The sequence below is a fragment of the Macaca thibetana genome, chromosome 18, assembly GCF_024542745.1.
Source record: "Macaca thibetana thibetana isolate TM-01 chromosome 18, ASM2454274v1, whole genome shotgun sequence".
Lineage (NCBI taxonomy): Eukaryota > Metazoa > Chordata > Mammalia > Primates > Cercopithecidae > Macaca > Macaca thibetana.
In genome coordinates this window covers 57,904,270-57,924,665 of record NC_065595.1, presented here as the reverse complement: position 1 = coordinate 57,924,665, position 20,396 = coordinate 57,904,270, and the positions used below count along the sequence as shown (strand labels likewise).

Below are 20,396 nucleotides of genomic sequence, written 5' to 3'. Positions count from 1 at the left end.
CAACATTTGGCTATCTTTTCAACCTGTAAATACATGTACGCATTTTTAAATTTGGAACATACAATGGTATACCATTGGTATACATAACATTGGGAAACATACTTTTTTCATTTAACAATATGCTTGAAAACATTTCCCCTTTAATGACAGTTCTTCTAAAACTTGTTTTGTTGTGTTTTGGGGGGTTTTTTTGAGATGGAGTTTCACTCTTGTCGCCCAGGCTGGAGCGCAGTGGCATGATCTCGAGTCACTGCAACCTCTGCCTCCTGGGTTCAAGCAATTCTCCTGCCTCAGCCTCCTGAATAACTGGAATGACAGGCATGCACCACAACACCCAGCTAATTTTTGTGCTTTACAGTAGAGACGGGATTTTGCCATGTTGGCCAGGCTGTTCTCAAACTCCTGACCTCAAATGATCCACCTGCCTCGGCCTCCCAAAGTGCTGAAATTACAGGTGTGAGCCACCCTACCTGGACTTAAAACCTGTTTTCAAATAATTGTGTGACAGTAGGTTATATTAAGGTAGCACCTTTTCACTTTCTGTTTCTCTAACATGGCTATTTGTATACCTCCAGAGGCTACACGCATCATATTCTCAAGGCTCTGTGTGGCCTACTAATCTAGCATGTTCCAAATCTCCAAGTATAGAAGTCCCAACGCATGGAATAAAAAGAACTTCCACACACTCCTATTGCCAAATCCACCAGTTTATCCACATTTGTGCCTACATAGTCTATGTTCTTTGCTGCCAAAGAGGATGAGCCAATCTAACACCAACCCCCTCACCGTGCACTGGATCTCACTTGTGCCCTGGATCTCACTTCCTCAGGACTTCTCAGGGAATCCACTCTTGCCATTGTCGCCTATCTCCTGCATCATCAGTTTTTCTTTCTCTTATGGTCACCATTCAAAAATGTCATAACACCCCCATCTTAAAAAGCTATGTTAGGCTATTTGTGGTGCTATGAAGAAACACCTGAGGCTAGGTAATTTATAAAGATAAAAGCTTTAATCAGCTCTCATTTCTGCAGGCTACATAAGTATGACACCAACCTTTGCTTGGCTTCTGATGAGGGCTCCGGCAAGCTTACGATCATGGTGGAAGGAAGATAGTGGATCACACAGCAAAAGAGGGAGCAAGGCGGGAGAGGTGCCACATTCTTTTAAACCAGTGGTTCCCAACCTTTTTGGCACCAGGGACCAGTCTCGTGGAAGATAATTTTTCCAAAGACCAGGGTCGGGGGATGGTTTTGGAATTATTCAAGTATATTACATGTATTGTGCACCTTATTTCTATTATTACATTGTAATATATAATGAAATAATCATACAATTCATCATAATGTAGACTCAGTGGGTGCCTGGAGCTTGTTTTCCCGCAACTAGACAGTCCCATCTGGGGGTGATGGGAAACAATGACAGATCATCAGGCATTAGATTCTCATAAGGAGCACAAAACCTAGATCCTTCACTGCACAGTTCACAATAGAGAACATCTAATGCCCCTGCTGATATGACAGGAGGTGGAGCTCAGGCTGTAATACAAGTGATGAGAAGTGGCTGTAAATACAGATGAAGCTTCACTTGCTTGCCCACCGCTCACCTCTGCTGTGCAGCCTGGTTCCTAACAGGCCATGGAATGGTACTAGTCCCCGGCCCAGGGGGTGGGGACCCATGTTTCAAACAATCAGATCTTGCATGAACTCAGAGCAAGAACTCACTTACTACCTTGAGGGACCAATCCTCAGGACCAATCCATTCATGAGGGATCTGCCTCCCATGACCCAAACAACTGTGACCAGGCACCATCTCCAACATTGGGGATTATACTTCAACATGCGATTTGGAGGACACAAACATCCAAACTTTATCATTCCAACCCTGGTCCCCCAAATCTCATGTTCTTCTCACATTGCAAAATACAATCATCACTTCCCAACAGTCTCTCAATATCTTAACCTATTCCAGCATCCGCTCAAAAGCTCAAAGTCTCCTTTGAGACTAAAGACAACTTCCTTCCACCTATGAACCTGTAAAATCAAAAACAAGTTATTTAATTCCAAGATATAATGGTGATACAGGCATTGGGTAAACATTCCCATTCCAAAAGGGAGACATTGGCCAAAAGAAAGGGGCAACAGACCCCATGCAAGTCTGAAACCCAGCAGCGTGTTCATTAAATCTTAAAGTTCCAAAATAATCTCCTTTGACTCCATATCTCCCTTGCACATCCCTGGGTGGATATGGAAGTGCAAGTGGTGGGCCCTGAGCCTGGCCCCGCAAAACATTCTTTCCTCCTAGGCCTCTGAGCCTGTGATGTAAGGGGGCTGCCTTGAAGAACTCTGAACAACCTTCAAGGCCTTTTTCCCATTTTCTTGGATATTTACACCTGGGGTCCCCTTTCATGTCTCTAGCAAGTAGTTGTCCCATAACCCACTTGAATTTCTTCTCTACCAAAGGGCCAGGCTGCAAAATTTCCAAACTATGCTCTGCTTCCCTTGTAATTATAAATTCCAACTCTAAGTCATTACTTTGCTCCCATGACTGATTGTAGGTTGTTAGCAGCAGCCAGACCACCTCTTGAACACTTTGCTGCTTAGAAATTTTCTCCACCAGATATCCTAGGTCATTGCTCTTAAGTTCAAACTTCCACAAAGCCCTAGCATGGATACAATGCAGCCAGGTTCTTTGCTAGAGCATAACGTGGGTAACCCTTGCTCCAGTTCCTATAAGTTCCTTCTTTCCATCTGAGACCATATCAGCCTCATCTTCCTGTCTTCTGATGACCCCTCTAAAATCTTCCAGGCTCTGCCTGTTACCCAGTTACGAACCCACTTCCACATTTTCAGGTATCGTCATAGCAACACCCCACACCTCAGTACCAATTTTTCATGTTAGGCCATTTGCACTGCTATAAAGAAATACCTAGCTGGGCACAGTGGCTCATTCGTGTAATCCCAGCACTTTGGGAGGCTGAGGCAGGCAGATCACTTCAGGTCAGAAGTTTAAGACCAGCCTGGCCAACATGGCAAAACCCTGTCTCTACTAAAATTATGAAATTTAGTCAGGTGTGGTGGTGCATACCTGTAATTCCAGCTACTTGGGAGTATGAGACAGGAGAATAGCTTGAATCCGGGAGGTGCAGGTTGCAGTGAGTCAAGATTGTGCCACTGTACTCCAGCCTGGGTGACAGAGCAAGACTCCGTCTCAAAACAAAAGAAATACCTGAGCCTGGGTAATTTATAAAGAAAATAAATTTAATCAGCTCACAGTTCTTCAGGCTGTATAAGTATGGCACCAACATCTGCTCGGCTTCTGGTGAGGGCCTCAGGAAACTTACAGTCATGGCTGGAGGCAGAGAGGGAAGCTGGCATATCACATGGAAAAAGAGAGAGCAAGCAGGGGGTACATGCCACACTCTGTTACACAACCAAATCTCACGTAAACTGAGAGCAAGAACTCACTCATTACCAGGAGGAGGGCACCAAGTTATTCATGAAGGATCCATCCCTATGACCCAAACACCTCCCACCAGGCCGTACCTCCAACATTGAAGATTACATTTAGACATGAGATTTGGAGGGGACAAACACCCAAACTATACCACTTTCCCTTGTCCCTTCAGCCTCCCAACCCCACTCCTACCTCATCTGTCTGTACCCCTATTCCCTGTTTCCAATTCCACTCCTCCCATTCTCTCTAAAACAATAGGCTTCACTCCCATGCCATCAAAACTGCTCCTGTCAAGGTCACCAGTGACCTCCACATTACCTAACCTAGTGATAACTTCCCATGCCATAGCTTAATCTCTGAGCAATATTTTACACTAATGATCACTCACATCTTCTCAAAACAGTTTCTTCATTGGACTTCTGGGACACCATACTGTCCTGCTACCTCACTGCTGGCTCCTACTCAGTCTCTTTTGCTGGTTCCTCCCAACTTCCTGATCTCTAAACACTGCGGGGAGCAGGAAGCAGGAAGCAGGACTCTTCCTTTCTCCATTCACACTCACTCTGTAGGTTAGTGATTTTCAACCCTGGCTTATCTTAGACTGACTTGGAGAGCTTTTAAAATTTCCAGTGCCTGGAACTGACCCTCCCTCCCCCAGAGTTACAATCTAATTGGTCTAGGATGAGGGCCAGTCATCCACACATTTTTTAAGCTCTCATGATGATTCCAATACATAGCCAAGGTTAAGAACACCTAGCCTAGGATCTAGGTGATCTCATCTAGTCCATAGCTTTAAATTAAATCAATACAATGACAATTCTGAAATTGTCATTGTATATATATATATATGTATACATCCAGCCTGAAGTGTTCTCCTGAACTCCAGATTTGAATAACTAACATCTTGACATCTCCACCTGGATGCCTACCAGACATCTCAAACTTAATATGCCTGAAAATGAACTCTTGATTTTCCTTCCATCCAAAACCTGCTCCTTCTGCAGTCTTCTGCTTCTCAAAAAAATGGCTAGCCCAATCTTCCAGTTGCCCAACACAAAACATTGGCATCATCCCTGATATCTCTTTCTCTCTCTCTTACTGCATTTCAATCTATCAGTAAATCCTGTTGACTCTACTTTCAAAATATATCCAAGGTTCAGTCACTTCTTATCACCTCCATCAACTGTATCATTCCCACCCTGACCCCGGTTGCCATTGCTGGTAGAGCCTCCTAACTGGTCTCACTGCTTTTGCCCTTCCTTCACTACAGTCTGTCCTCAACACAACTGCTGAGTGATGCTTTTAAAAGCACATCAAGTCATGTCACCCCTCTGCTCCAAATCCTCCAGTGGCTTCCCTTCTCACTCACAGAAACAGCTGGAAGTCTTTCTATGACTGCCCCGATCTGCCCTGGCCCACCACATTTCTCTAAGCTCATCTTCTGTCACTCTTATTACTCACTCAGATCCTGCCACTGTCATCTTTGCTAATCCTTGAACAAATAAAGCACATTCCCATCTTAAGACTTTTGTACCTGCTATTCCTTCCACCTAGATTTTTCTTCTCCCAGATATCTGCAGGCCCTGACTCCTCACTTCCTTAAAGACCCTATGCAAATGGCACCTTATGAAAGATGCCTTCCCTGACCACCCTATATAGGAGAATTCTGCCTTCCCCACCACTGCCAGCCCCTATTCAAATACAGTGCTTTTTCTTCATAACATCTCTTGCCACTGACATATACATTTGTTTCTATACTGATTATCTATGCACACTAGACTGTAAGCTCCATAAGAGATGACCTTTGTCAGTTTTGTTCACTGCAGAATCTCTACCTACTAGAACAGGACTGACACATGGTACACATTTAGTGGACATCTGCTGAATGAATCAAAAAACAAAGCTATGGCAAACCAAGAGCTGGAAGGCAGAATAATGTCAATTCAATTGAATCTTTCAAGGCTCCTAGAGGTAATTTGCTATAACTTTATCATGTCACTTTGAGAAAACCAATTTGGAGCCATTGAGAGATCTACTCACTGCAAATTACTAATAGAAACAAGAAAGCTAGCCTCCCAGACTACTTTCTTCTACTATGCCATCCTCTCTCTTAGTGTTCCCCCAAATTGCTCTTTTCTTTATTAATCATGCCTTTCATCTTAGGATAATTCAACCATTTAAAAAAAAGTATCATCACTAAGCTAAGGTATTGAACTCAACTCAAAGAAAGAAACTGAGACCCAATGAAAGAGGAATTTCAAAGACACTCAAACCAATAACTAAGCTTAGAATTAAATAGAAAATGGGAAAGGTCTTTCCCACCACTTAACCCACATTCCTGCTTCCATGCCAAACTAAAGTCATCACATGCCCCCTTCCATTTGCCTTTCATTGTTCCCATTAATAGATAAGAAAATTGAGGCAGAGACTAAGAAGAGAGAATTGTCCAGTAAAACTAACACAGAAATGCAATTTCATGGTGGCTTATGGTCATGATTACACAGAGACATTTACTGAAGAGGAATAAATGAGGAGGCATTTCATATCTAATAACCCAACTTTCATCTCTAGTCACTTCAAGTATTTAGTATGTGTGAAGGAGAAGGACACTAGAAAACATGTCAAGTTGGCTTACAGGCACCAGATCTGAGAACTGGAGGATTTCTTTAACCATTCAAGTTCTGTGCATTTCCTATAAACAGCAAATCTGGCTCTTAGCCCCACTCTTACAGTGGAAGATTAACATGATAACAGTTGCATGACTTCCTCTCCCTAAAGATTCATCTTTAACTTCCTTTGGCTAAATCACAAAGTGTGTTTTTCATTTATTGTTGAGAGAGAGAGAGAGAGAATGTAGTTTCTTATAACCATCCCCCCAATTAAAAAAACACTCAGCTTAAGAAAACAAACTTAAGCAATAGTCATTTTTCAATTTGTCTATAAAAGTAGACATTTAAAATTTTTCATTACACAGAAAAGTTTTTATTTCTTTTAATACCACTTGAAATAGTTTCAAAGTGTTGGGAAATAAGTGCATGAATCAAAGGCATATCCAAAGAATCCTGTAAATTTCAGTGAAATCATGTTTGCCACAGATTTGGAGCATTTTTCCTCTGTCCTTTTGAACTTGTTTCTGTTCTGCTGCTCTTGCAAAATATCCTTATGTATAGTTTAAGACCTCTGGCGGGGAAGTTCTCTTCATAGCTCACTTGCAAATCATTCAGTGAATGGGTAGAGATGTCTGTGGATGGGGAAGGGAGCTGAGTAATCTTCATATCAGCCTGGTTCCTTTTTTCCCCAAGATCCTAAAAGAGCATTGCAGACCCAGAGATAGCTGGCCTTATTTGTAAGAAAATTCAGATCTAACTTAAGCTCCCAGTACCAATTTATAGAATACGGATGGGCGCAGGCCTTCAAATCCCACTGGCCTTTAAGATGTAAATAGGACTAGTGATCATGAGTGCAATAAAAACATGTGAGTAGGGAGTAGGGGGAGGGAATGGGACTGGGATAAATAGATCCTGTTTTGACTTCAATCTCTGCTTTAATATTGAAGCCATGGAGTTTTTAATCACTCAATCCCAGCCTACAGCTGATGGCTAAAATTCTGGCCACCCAAGAAGACATCTTAAAAACATAACAAAAATATATTGTTAACAAATGATCTCCTAATATTTGGTAGTGCATGTGCACACTGTGGGGCTAGACTTCTCAGTGCCTAACATCAGGAATATCCTTAACCCATCTGGAGACTTGTCAACGCTACTTAAGAAGGTCCTTGGGGCCCCATCCCAAATTTGAGAGCCTTTCCTCTCTGAAATCCAAAGGGGGAGCTAGAGTCATTTATCTAGAAAATATATGACCAATGGTTGAAACTTGGCATGATGTCAACTCAAGTATTCCATTACTAGGTACACAAAAAAAGTCATTTGGAGAAGACAAGGCACCTGGAAACACTTCTATTCTGCCTCAATTCAATTCAGTAGGTATTTACTGAATTGAACAATACATATGTCTAGGCTTGTTGACCCTTCTCAACACCGTAACCGAATGTAGACAATGGATCTTACAAATAACACATATGTAACCATCTCCGCTGAAGAAGTCAAACATTTATGACCCCCAGAATTCTGAGCTTCTGGTCCCGCAGTCCAGGCATCTTAAAAACTTCTGGCCTTCTTCTAGTGTTACATTCATTCATTCCATCATAACTAGCAAGGTTTTGGGGCAAAGAATGAGGATTCTTCCTTTGGTGACACTAGGTTTGCCATAACTGTCTACTCACTAGAACTCCTTGGGTCACAAGTCACTACATCCAGAAAAGGGAAAAACTCAAGTGACTCCTTCACGTAATTGTCATTGAAAGATGCTAACAAGAGACCACTTTCCCAGGGCCACTGACAACAAGATGTTTTGCTGAGCATGCAGTTGACATGAACTCCACACATAGACACCTTTGGCCAACTGTCAGCACATTTGAAATTCATGCCTTCCTGCCTGTCATCCGTCATTTCTCTTCATGGCTCCCAGCAGAGATGACTCCAGGCTTTCTCAAATTTGTGCACAGGTTACTTTTAAGCTTCCCCCAGTCACTGAGTGGGTTTGTATCGCCTCCTCACCTAGATACCTCCCCTACCATTGGAGACTGTGCCATCATTTACTCCCAAAAAAGAAGACCCTGGGGACATGCTAAGTATACAACAGGTATTAAAAAATTCTTTCTAGATAGGTGAATGAATGAGTGAGTGAGTGTACAAATGACCATGCCTGCATTCATTCCTCCCTAACCATGCCTTCCCTATCTTCCATAGCTTTCCTTGACTTAAAATATTATTCTGTATCTTCTTTGCTTTCAAGAAGCAGAGTAAATTCTACAATTTCTTTTCTCCCATATTGTTTCTGTTAACCTGTCATACCAATCTTATCTTGTATTCAAGGCTCATGGCTTCTCATGTCACCATGTTATCACCCCTGTGGATGGGGTTTGTGCCTGCCTTTGAAAGTGATCCTGAACTGAACTCCGGAGGCACCCCCTTTTCACAACGCCTCACCTCCCAGCTGCCCGGATGCCCATTTTCTGGGGGCACCACGAAGCCTCCCACATCTGAATTACCTTGCCCTGTATATTTGCACATTTGCATGTATGTTAACATAAACTTCAAACTCCTCCCAAACCAACAAAGAGAATCCTCTGTCACTGCTATACAGAAACACCTTCCAGAGTATAACGCTGGGCTTAAAACAATGGTAGGATCACACCCACTAAAAGGCAAGGAGGGTGGGGTGGAGGAATCTCAAATAATTTGAGAGGATAATAGAAATTGTGCCAGGAAAACAGAATCACCTGTATTGTCACCAATATTATAGGCCCTATATCATTTTTCAAATCTTTGGTAATACAATAATATAACTTCTATAATGGGAAATAAATACGCTTAAATGGTACTCAAAATATCATTTAAGCAACACGATTTGTTTTCTCTAATTTCTGATCCTGATACTCATGCCTGCTTCAAATTACCAGCTATCAGGGTTTGGGGAAATTTACAGAGATCTTAGAAATACTCTCGCTTCTTAGATCTTTTCACTGAAGCTGAAGTAAACAGAAAACAGAACCTAAGGTCTTTGCCATTTGACTCTACTCAAGCTACGGCAGCAGACTGCACTGTCTCCCTCTTTAGTGGTAATCCACATTGCTGTGTCCCTCCCACTTTTCTTAATAACCACCGGTGGTGGCAAGTTTCCCTGACTCAGATAGGCAGTGCTCATCACGGAGAGGGCCTCTGACATTTGACTGGCCGTGTAACTGGGTGAGTCATGAATTCCCTGGGCTTTAGTTTCTTCATTTGCAAAGGGAAGCTTTATGGAGTCCTTGGGAGGATTGCATGAAATATGCAAAAACACTTTGTAAATGACTGATTCCTAAGCCCAATACTGAATGCTTAGTATGTGACGATCTCTGCGCTGAGAATTCCGCACACCTCACTTCAGCTCATCCGAGTGTCAGCGCCACTTAGGGAAGTTCTCGGGGCTCATCCCACATTCAAAGTCCTTTTCCCTCTTTGAAATCTCAATGTGGGACTATTGCATTTATCTAGAAAACACTTAAGTAATAGTTAAACCTTGTATTTTGAAGAATAAGAAACTGGGCTAAGATAAGTTACTTACTTACCTATGGCCACACAGCTAGTACGTGCAAAGCCCGGGATTAAACCAGGTCTATCTGACTTCAAACTTTTAATCACAATCCAACTTTTTGTTGCAGAATTCCTTTAAGAGCTCTGAGTGGTGAGATGGCATGAAAACTCTTTATTATTTTCCTTTTCCACAAGCATTTTGAGAAATCAAAATGGTAACTGACATTACAATATTTGAAAAACCATAAAGGGCTAAACAAGAGTAGGATACATCAGTCAATCACCACTCACCCGCAATAAAGGGGTGGCTACGTTGTTTATAAGGTTTTACTACGAAGGCAATGTCTTCAGTGAATAGAATTTATTTCTGTTTATAGAAAGCCTAACAGCCTCCAGGGGAATTGCTTATTGAGATGTGAGCCATGGATTACTTCATGTTTTGTATAATACAGTTACAGTTTTAAAAAACAATCTAGAATTTCCTGCAACTGGCAGTTTCATTGCTGTATAGCCTGAAATGTCTCCATGCCCGGGTAACGTTGGGGATCTCTTAAAACCTCTCCCTGTATCGGCTTCAAGCACTGGCTGCCTTTAACCCCTAAGCCCTCACAAAACAATAAAAAATAATATACCTTTATTCATCACTCTTACATTTTCAAAGTCCTTTATCATTTGATATTGCAGGAGTGCTGAAATTATCTGAGCAGGTACTTGGCCCCATTTTATAAGAAGGAAATTTAAATGCAGAATGACTAAGGGATTCATCTACAGTTCCATAGACAGAATATGCTGGAGTTAAGATGTGAATTCAGGACATGCGAATGTCCACAGTTTCGCACTCTCCCATTGATCTGTTTTTATGGGATTTCATCTTGGCTGCTATGCTACCTCTCCCAGAATTATCTGCATTTATTCACTTCCATTCTAGTCAACAAAAACTTATGGAGAATTGACTTTGTACCAGGGATTTTTTAGGTGGGGAAACTGAAAAAGGAAAAAGACATAGTCTCTGCACTAGAAGAGCTCCCAGTCTGTAGAGGGGACAGACGCACCTACCTACCGGGCAACAGGCCCTCCTGTAGTAAACTAGAGAACTATTCTAAAACTTTTGAATGGTGGGATGAAAGGCTTTATACCAGTTAAAGGAGTTTAGACATCAGCTGGCAGCTGGGGAGTGGTTTGGTGACATGACAGTGGACACTTGGGCTGCCTGAGAGGAGCATGCGTTGGTCACATAAGGTTGCCTGGGCAGAGATCAGAAGAGATGGACCAGGTGTCTCTCTCCCAGTTTCCTGTATTCCCCAGGCATGACAAGCCCACCCTCTGTGACTGCTGGTGGTCTGGTCCTGGTAAGTGGTCCATCTGCCTCTTCCAACCACAGCTTTTATCCCCAACACAAACTCTGGGCCTACCGAATCCCTCTCTGCAACCCCAGCTCCCAGGGCCCACGAGTCCAGTGTGCTCCCTCAGCCTCCCTCCACCTTCATCCATAGGCAGACTGGATCCTTGTGCTAGAAATCCTTCCAGAACCAACAATCTGGACCCCGTCTTTTTCTCTGGCAACAGAAAAAGGCAGAATACGCAGCTCAGGAAGAACTCTGGCACGAAACCCCTGAAGGGTGACCCGGAGCACCACAGGTCTTGGAAAATGGACAGGGAGTCTGGAAACATGGCCCCAGGTACTGGCTGCACAGATCTTTGCTTTTTTTTTTTTTTTTTTTTTTAAGTGTGTTATTTTTATGTTAATTTTTTAAAATTTTTTTATTTCCATAGGTTTTCGGAAAACAGGTGGCATTTGGTTACATATGTAAGATCCTTAGTGGTGATTTGTGAGATTTTGCTGCACCCTTCACCCGAGCAGTACACACACACTGAACCCAGTTTGTAGTCTTATCCTCATCTCTCACCTTATACAAAAATCAACTCAAGATGGATCAAGCACTTAAAATCTAAGACCTGGAAGTGTAAAAATTCTAGAAGATAACATCGGAAAAACCCTTCTAGACACTGGCTTAGGCAGACACTTCATGACCAAGGACCCAAAAAACAAAAACAAAGATAAATAGGTGAGACTTAATTAAAGGGCTTCTGCATAGCAAAAAATCCTTGCTTTTTAATATGTGCCAGTGTGTATGGGTGGAGAAAGAGTGGGGTGGCCATGAAAATGCAGCACTCAGCTCTTCTGCTATGGAGGTCAGAAGTGACCGACGACCCCAGCCACTGCCCTGCTAGGTCCACCGCTGTGGCTGTGTCAAAACCTAAGCCATGCTGCCAGCAGTTTCTCCCAATCAACCCCGAGCACAGCAGGGAGCGAGTGCAGGCCCACTCCTGTGAGAATCTGGGCTCCTCTAACAGGTGCCTGGGCTCAAGGACATCCCCAGAGGCCTGGCCAAGGCTTTCTTGAAACTGCTCTAGAGTCTGGGACTCCTCCTATCCAATCTTCCTTTGTTCCGGTCTCCTCTTCAGGTGTGAGGCTGCATCTGGGTCTGACGACTCTCGCTGTCCCCTCCCCTTTATCCTTCACAGGTGTTTCTTGTGCACATCAATGCACATCCTGGCATCTGCTTCTTGGAGGACCAGAATGTACATTGTATTTGATTAAACTTAAATTAATATAAACTGTGACAATGACACTTTATACATCACCTTGAGCTAATAAATTAGAAGCAAAAAAGTCATAAAAATAAGGCTTGGTAGTAACATGGGTAATAACAATTACAGGAATTTATAGAAACTGCTTACCATTTATGCCTAATTACCATACAGAGCAACAGCAATTATACAGATTATTAAATACAGGTCAAATTAACATTGTTGATGGTAGAATGTACTCGATTTAAGATTTGGATTCAGGACATTCAGATGTAATAATCCATGTTGATTACGGTAATGAATTCTGTTCTCTGAATCTACTAAAAATGACTAAGACACGATTTTTAAGATTAGAGAGTGGGTGGTGTGGATGACGAGAAATTACTTAATGGGTACGATGTACATTATTCGGGTGATGGACACCCTAAAAGCCTTCACCACTACACAATCTATGCATGAAACAAAACTACATTTCCACCTCATACATTTATACAAAACAAAGCAAAAATAAAGATTGGAGGAAACAATATGGCAAAGACCAATTTTCTTCAAATTGCACATAATGGCAAGGGACAAACTTTAACAGTTCCCCTGAATAAATTTACCAGCAAAGATTTGTCCTTCCTGTGCCTCACCCTGGGTTATGAGATTTCAAGTATGAGCAAAGAAACTACCTTCATTTCTTAAGGGCTATCTTTTCAAATGTGTTTTGAAAACCAAATCCTGCCTATCTGGGTTTGCTCCATATTCTCTAATGAAAACAGCTTCATAAAGCGATTCATGCTCTCCAGGCCACCTGAGTCCATGCCTGGAAACGTGGTCCCCTTATTTGCTAACAAATAAGGGCTTGCTCAGGACCTGGACCAACAATCGGGCAATGGCGTGCACTACCTGAGACATGGAGCCCACAGGTTCAGGATTTAATTTGCAAAACCCAGGCAGGTGCTTCCAAGTGTAATCGTGCCCCATCTGTGAACACCTGGGCTTCTCACCTTCTTTGCAGTGCTGCTGGGTGTGAGATAGTACCATCTCTGGGTCACAGACAGACAAAGTGAGATAGGAAAGGCCAGAAGTTCACAAGGTATGCTGTGAACATACAAGGTGACGGTAAGACTACAAATCCTACCCCGGGGAGCATCGCTCAGCTCTTCTCAGCTTGCAGGTTTGGACACCATGTCTAAGCTACCCTTGACTCAGGCTGAGAGACCAGGATGGGCATCTGCCCAGAAGGCTCCAGGGGCTTCTAACACAAGGTAGAAACTGCCCAGTAGACCACTTTTATGCAATAAACCTTCAGCAGGCTGGTGGAGAATGGGAGTAACCTTTCTTGAAGGTCTATCTTGAAGATAATCATCCAGGCCTTATGTTGGGCATTTTGTCTATTTTACCATCTTTAACTCTCACCATGGCCTCTTTTCCTGATGAAGAAAGTTAGGGGCAAAAAAGTTTAAATAACTTACTCAGGTCACTCAGACAGGAAATGGCAAAATCAGAATTTGAATGAGTTGCTTAACTCCAACTTCTCTTTCTACTTCTTATTAACTCTTAGGAGTCTTCGAAGAAGAAGAAGAAAGGAAGTTTGGGTCACATAGGTATTCGTTTCCTATTGCTGCTGTAACAAATCACCCCCAAGTTAGTAGCTGAAAACAACACGTTTACCATCTTAGCGTTCTGGAGGTCGAAGTCTAAAATGGGTCTCGCTGAGCTAAAAGCAAGATGTGGGCAGGGCTGCATTCCTTCTGGGGGCTCCAGGGGGAATCTGTTTCTGGCTTTATGAGTTTACAGGCACCTCCTCCCATGTTCCTTCCACGCGGCCCCTCCCTCCATCTTTAAAGTACAACACGGCAACCACTGTTTCTGTTATCACACTTTCCTCTTCCGACTTTGACTTTGTTGCCTCCCACTGATAAGGATTTTGGTGATTACATCGAGCCCACCAGGATAGTCTCCCTGATCTCAAGATCCTTAACTTAATCACATTTGCAAAGTCCCCTTTTCCATGGAGGGTAACATATTCACAGGTTTGGGGATTGGGACATGTGCATCAGAACGTTATTCTGCCTACCACACATATATAGTGGGTCCTGTGTCTCCCCTCCTTTGCCCTATTGCATGGTTTGTATAAGATTCTTATCTGTCCATCCAATTCACAGATTTGAGGGCTTCTATCAGAACTTGAAGGTGGGCAACATTTATTTGCACAAAATGGTACATAGCTATCACTCAAAATGCCAAAAACACAGTTATAATATTTCAACAAGCTAACATATGGATACTTCTTACTTTTGGGGTTTTTAAAAATTATTTTATTAACTGTCAAATCATTATTGCACATACTCATGGGATACATAGGGATGTTTACATACATATAATGTGTAGTCATCAGATCAGGGTAATTAGCCTATCTATCATCCCAAAGAGTTATCATTTCTTCATGTTGGAAGTGGCAATATTCTCCTTCTAGCCATTTGACTACAGTCATCCTACAGTGGTGTAGTGCTGTAGTTAACGACAGTTGTACAGAACACTAGAATTTACTCTTCTCCTCTATCCGTAATTGTGCATCCTGATCCCTCCTTTCCCCTGCCCTTCCCAGACTCTATTTTTAATTGTTTGGCTAAGGTGGATGGTGACATTGGAGCTGGAAAAAACCATTAATCCTCCTTAATAAAAATTAATTTGATCCTTGAATTTTTTTCTGCTTTGAATGTTGAAAAGTTGACATAACATTAAATCTTCAGGGTAACCAAGGACAGTAGTATAAATCATGTCCTTTCACTCAAACTAATAGTTTTTTGCCTAAAAGTGAACTGAAATAAGCAGATGAAATAAATATTTTGAGTACAGTCATTTTCTGTTGGGTAAAAAATGAATACTTTACCTTGACATTACGTATATATACTTGTCAATACTCTGTTTAATATTTGAAACCTTCCTTTATAACATTATTCATTTTATTTATTCCTTATTATTTCCTTATTATTTATATCCTTATTATTATTATGTATTTCTTTATTATTTTTCCTTATTATTTATTTCCTTATTATTATTATTTCCTTATTATTTGAAATCTTCCTATAATGGAAATAATCACATACAAAGTATTGTATGGGTATTTAGGAGTGAGTTTGTTTCATTGAAATATTTGTTTCCCTAAGTTAAGTAACTTAGGAAAATTAGCACAAACCATGCAATATCAAGGATGTAAAACTGACTTGTATCTGAACAGATGGGAATTTTTGTTAAAGAGTATTCTTACAAGCTAGTATGGCTTTTAAAATGGCCTCCACATGCCCGGAGATTTGTCTCGTTTTAAGTCTGCAGTGTTGTTCTGTCCGAATGCTGGAGACACGAACCCAGTTCACAGTTAGCAATCTTCTTCGCACATGACACACATGCCAGGTGACATCCGCACACATGACTCACCCTCATAGGATACCTACATCATCGTGAAACTCAAGATAACGTGGGAGGGGGAGAAATAAAGCAATGGAGTGATTTATAATCACTACAGTTATTAACTCCAGACTCACTTGTTTTTGATGGAAATATTACAGGCTCCAGGTTATATGCAATTTCAGAGTGCCAATTGCAGTCCTGTTCCTTTTTCTCCTTGTTAAGATATCATACTGGCATGCAAGTGAAAAAGAATGAAGAATTACAAGAATAACCTGAAACGTTGAATTTGACTTAATTTACTTTAAAAATAATTGCAACTATATTTATACATATATTGTACAGATATGTGTACAAATATTTAATAATTACAAACATCAATACTTTATTTTTTAGATACAAATAATAAGAACAGGACAGTTGATATAAAGCAGAAATGGGGAGATCTGGGCTGTCTTCCAAGATCTTTTGTTTTCAACTTAACATTGTCTCTTTTTACATCTGCTGTGAACAAAATGGTTAGGCAGATAAAATACACCTTTGGTGTCTCCCACGTCTTATACTTGGGGTTCCCTGCAAGCCCTTGGCACCCGCGGGCCTGACTTCCAGCTCCCAGGGCTTGTGCAGTGCTGTCCTGTGGCATTGTCCCACGCTCCTCAGCTTCTCTTTCCCCAGGAAATTTACCTCTCCGGTGTTTTGTGTCCTAGGACCCTGTTCTCTGTGCTGTGAATATGATTACTCTTGGGTCAATGTACTGTTTCTCCTCTGGTCACATACTGCATTTCAGCAGGCACCCCCCAGAGCCTGCCTTAACCAAAGGAGTTTACAGTAGGCAGCTGATATCTTTGGGTGGGTGTAGCCTGAAGTTGCACTCTATGCCCTTAATCCTTTCAGTAGAGTTGGGTTTGCCCCTTCCATATTATGTCTTTAATAGCAGAATGGTGCCATCTAGATCCTGAGAAAAGTTTTCCTTTTAACTGAATACTCATGTATACAGGATCTGATAGAATACACTTGAGTTCCTTACTTCTGCTCAAGATACACTTATAACCCATACAGAGCACCTGGAGTGGTTTCTCTACCTTACTCAGCTTATTCTAGCAGCTTCTTAAACTTCTTTCTTAATTGTGGGGGCCAATTACTTAGTCACCACCTCCCTGTCCTTCAGGGAGCCTCCCACTTCTGTGGAGTCTCTCTCTCTTGATCCTCCACTGCCATGAGCCTCTTCTCTCTCTTCACCCTCCACTACCATAAGCCTCTTCTGTCTCTTCATCCTCCACTCATGAGTCTCTTGGTCCTTAGAAACCTCTAATTCTCCCTCCCACTGGGATCCTTTCCTTCTCTTTGATCTTCAGAATGGGGATGTCAGTCATTTCCTTCCAACTAATTTTTTTTTTCTAGATGAATCTGAATAAGACTTTGACTTATGAAAACAGGAGGAAATGGAAAAGCAATCCTATTAGGGTCAAATATCTTCAAGACGACACACTCCACATTGCCAAGAAAGACTCAGCATAATTCCCTTGTGTTTTTACACTACAAAAGGTCCTTGTCTCCCTTCTCTAGCTGGAGTTGCTTAAATTTGATATGCACATAACTTCAGAAAGGGGATAGACAGAGCCTGTGCCTCCTGGAACGAGTGAGAAATAGATAGAACTAAACGATCACAGTTCATTCATTGATTTTGCAAATATTATTGATCATTTACTTTATGTCAAGCACTTGGGATGAAGTAAAGCAGTTGGATCTAGTTCCCTACCCTCGTGGAGATTCTGATCCAGATTCCTAGAGCTGAAACAGGCTTTGAAGACCTCTTAATTTGTGGTTTCCAAATTATCTACCAAAGATCATTAATATTCTATGCAGTATTAATTGGTATTTCTTGGAGTAGGGCAAAGTGAAGAATTGTGTTCCATGGTCAAATTAAGTTTGAAGTGTTAGGTTAAACAAAGTTACACTAGTTTCTTCAGGCCAGGCTACTCAGAGCCTTTGTATGTTAACACACATTGTGACTCTCTGAGGGTGAGGGGGAGAGGATGAGATGCAATATGATAATTTGCTTTCCCCACTTATTTCAACACAAATCTTTTCTGAAGAGTACCCATTAATAAAAACTGTTGGCAGAACATACTTCTGTTAATGCTTCCAAAGCCAAAACCTCAATCCATGTTTCCTTCAGCACATGAGGAAGCTGCAGTGACCCAGAATGGTGAGGGGCAGAACTGAGGCAAGAACCTGGATCTCATTATTTTCACGATCTTTTACTTATTCCATTCTGCCTGTTTCTACTCTCTTTCTCATCCCCTGGAAAGACATATACAAGCAGTGTTTCTTCCTTCTTTATTTCCCTCCTTCTTAGATCACAGTAATAGTGATCGTCTTCTCACCTATTTACTGGGTGTCTTTCTCTACTGTCTATAGCTTTGGGTCATAAGCTCTTATAAGTCAAAGGCCAGCTTTTACACAATAAACTCATGAACGATTAGTGATCAGTAAATGCTTGTAGCCAAAAGGCGATAGTTGAGAGCTTCCCTCTACACCTCTCCCCTCAGCCTCCCGCACACCTTCCTCCTAGGGATTCTCTCTCCCGAGAACTACAGAGGCCTCTTTTCTGCAATAACAACACCACCCCTGAAATAGGTTATTCCTTCTAAACTGCTTTAAAAGTTTCACTAGTAAGTTTTAAAATTGATTTTGCCTACTTACACAAAAGATTGCTTAATTATTAATACAATTCACACGTGATTAACTAAGAATACGCGGAATATTCATCCCGTCATATAGGCCAGGTTGTAGATGAGAGTTTTTGTGAGTGTGAGATAATTTGGATTTATGTGTGTATGCGTTTAATTTAAAAATCTACTTAGCTACGAATCAGGACACATGGATGTGATTTTAGACTTTGGAAACTTGAGGGGAAGAAACAGTCTCTCTGCTATCTCGACATTAAGAGGTGTGTATCTCTCCCTAATAAGCAAGGTGGGGCTGCGATACTGCCACCTTGTGGTAAATATGCACAAGAGCCAGTTAAGTAAATACAACCAACCTTCTCTTTAGTGTATTGTTACATAATGCCCGAAAAAGGAAAATATTTTTATTAAAACATTATTCAGGAAAATGAACTATTTTAGCACGTGGATAATTAAACATATATTACAACCTGTCCTATGGGACAGAATGAATATTCTGTGTATTCTGCCCAGTATTTAATCATGTGTGAATCATATGTATTAATAATTTTTATGTTTTATGAAAGTTTATCGATATATACATATATATGGAAAGAGAGAGGAAAAAAAAATCTCTTACCTGAAATGCTTGGGACCAGAAGTGTTCCAGATTTTGAGTTTTTCAAATTTGGGGATATTCACATATAGATAATGAGATATTTTGGAGCTGGGACCCAAGCCTAAAACACAACATTAATTGATGTTTTATATACACCTTATAAACATAGCCTGAAGATAAGATTATACAATATTATTAATAATTTTATGCACAAAACAAAGTTTGTGTACACTGAACCATCAGAAAGCAAAGGTACCCTGTCTCAGCCACGCATGTGGACGTCTGTGGTGGTTTGGCATCACTGTCATTCCTGACTGAATAGACATGTTACCAAGAATCATTGTAGACATGTGTACACACACAAGTACTTCACAGTAAAAAAAAAAATGACATTTCAGCCACACAGTGAAAAAATACTACGTTCAGGGTAACGAAGCAGCACAGTAGCATCGCCAGAACACCTGGGGGTCCTGAAGAGGCTGTGTTTTAAGTGTGACCCACCACATGAGGTCGGGTGTGGAATATTCCACGTGTGGCATCCTGTTGGTGCTCAAAAACTTTCAAATTTTGGAGCATTTCAGATTTTCAGATTAGGGATGTTCAAAGTATATATATACACACACACACATATATATATATTATTTTGGCTCTTAAATCAGATTTTGCCTTCATAAGCAAATCAGCAAACATGGTCACCACCAAGCACTCACTTCATGTGTGACTCATGCTGTGAAGGGATTTCAAAAATTTTGACAGACCAAGACAAGAAGCACATCTCAATACACCATGAAGCAAGTTCTGGTGATTAGGAGATGTTGTCTCAGAAAGTGACTACTTTTCGGATCTCTGTTCATCACCTGTTGAGGGGCCAATCCCGAGGGGCTGAGATGCTCTGGCAAGAAGGGACAACTAAGGCCATCTCCTCACTTCTTGATAGTCAGCCCCTTTCCCACAGGACAAGGGATTCAACCAGGGCCAGGACAAAATAAAATTCATTCGTTTATTCTTTCATCAGCCAATAATTATTACATCTACCATGTGCCAGGCATCTGCTAAATGGAGGAAATATAATAGAGAGCAAAACCAGACATAGTCTCTGCTCTCATGGTTTTAGACTACTGATTAGACTTGACCAAGGACAATAGCTGAAGACCAACAGAAAGGGATCATTTTACATGTGTGGTCACTTACATATTCCAACCTGCCCCTGAAAGAACTTGTCTCAAAAGAGCTAAAAACAGAACTACCATGGCTTTGCCTTTACTGAGTATATACCCAAAGGAATAGAAATCATTCTATCATAAAGACACATGCACACATATGTTCGCTGCAGCACTATTCACCATAGCAAAGACATGGAATCAACCTAAATGCCCGTTGATGGTAGACCTGATAAAGAAAATATGGTACATATACACCATGAAGTACTATGCAGCCATAAAAAAGAACGAGATCATGTCCTTTGCAGGAACATGGGTGGAGCTGGAGGCCATCATCCTTAGCAAACTAGTGCAGCAATAGAAAACCAGA

General features: G+C 41.4%; 1 long non-coding RNA gene across 1 annotated transcript in view; it reads right to left on the bottom strand.

The window, feature by feature from the left end:
- The window catches only part of LOC126941452 (uncharacterized), a 391,778-nt gene that overhangs the window by 156,772 nt on the left and 214,610 nt on the right, over positions 1 to 20,396 (bottom strand). Inside the window, exons 5-6 of the long non-coding RNA XR_007721308.1 lie at positions 18,888 to 18,987; positions 15,716 to 15,811 (exon numbers count right to left, since the gene is read on the bottom strand). This is a non-coding gene — a long non-coding RNA (uncharacterized LOC126941452). The remainder of the gene's footprint in view (positions 1 to 15,715; positions 15,812 to 18,887; positions 18,988 to 20,396) is intronic.